The sequence below is a fragment of the Brassica oleracea genome, unplaced genomic scaffold (genome assembly GCF_000695525.1).
Source record: "Brassica oleracea var. oleracea cultivar TO1000 unplaced genomic scaffold, BOL UnpScaffold00613, whole genome shotgun sequence".
In the NCBI taxonomy this organism is placed as follows: domain Eukaryota; kingdom Viridiplantae; phylum Streptophyta; class Magnoliopsida; order Brassicales; family Brassicaceae; genus Brassica; species Brassica oleracea.
In genome coordinates this window covers 46,573-47,585 of record NW_013617425.1, presented here as the reverse complement: position 1 = coordinate 47,585, position 1,013 = coordinate 46,573, and positions in this window count along the sequence as shown.

Here is a 1,013-nt window from a genome sequence, read left to right as displayed (position 1 = left end):
ATGTGGGCATTGAGACCAATAGCCCTTGAACCTCTCCCAAGCTTCACTAAAGCCCTCTAGGTTCTTCTGCTGAAATCTAGAGATCTCATTCCTGATCTCGGCCGTCCTTGAGATAGAGAAGAACTTCTCTAGGAATGCCCTCTTGCACTCATTCCAAGTTGTGATAGAGTCACTTGGAAGAGTCTTCTCCCATTGGTGTGCTTTGTCTCCCAAAGAAAAGGGGAACAACTTGAGCTTGAAGGCATCTTTAGAAACATCATTGGTCTTGGACAAGCCACAATACTTATCAAACTTGTCCAAGTGATCAAATGGATCTTCAGCAACAAGGCCATGATACTTGTTGTTCTCTATGGTGTTGAGCAGCCCTGATTTGATCTCAAAGTTGTTGTTCTCCACAGCTGGTGCTCTGATTCCCAACCTATGACCATGAATGTGAGGTTGATCATAAGCTCCAATAGCTCTAGCTTGGCGCTGTGAATTTTGTGGCCTAAGGTTTGCAGCTCCTTGGGCCACTCCATCATGAGGCTGATTCTGATTGTGCTCCATTTCAAACCCCAATCTCTGAAAGTGAGCCTGTTGCTCTTCTTCTCTTCTCTTTCTTGCTATCTCTCTCTCAAGTGCAACTATGTCTTCAACTCTTGGAACTAGGCTTGATGAACCTCTGCTCTTCAAGTTCATACACCTGAAATGCAAAGGGAGCGGAAGAAAGAGAACCAGTAACAAAATAAAAGAAAAATGACTTAGTCTCAAGCAACTGACTAAATCTCAATGTCACAATCAACCTAGAACTTAGCAACGGCGCCAATTTGATGTTCGGGGTTTTCAAGGCTCCTAATCAAATGTTGTAGTATAAAATATTGTCGAACCAATCCTAGGTGATTCTAAAGCAAAGGGAATGGAAGTTCATGCTTAAGCTAAGTGCAATCTGGTTTTAAAGATTGTATGAACTAAGAACTTATAAGCTAATGCAATAAAGTAATGAACTTTCTTTCTCAATATGAAGCAAGAGGACT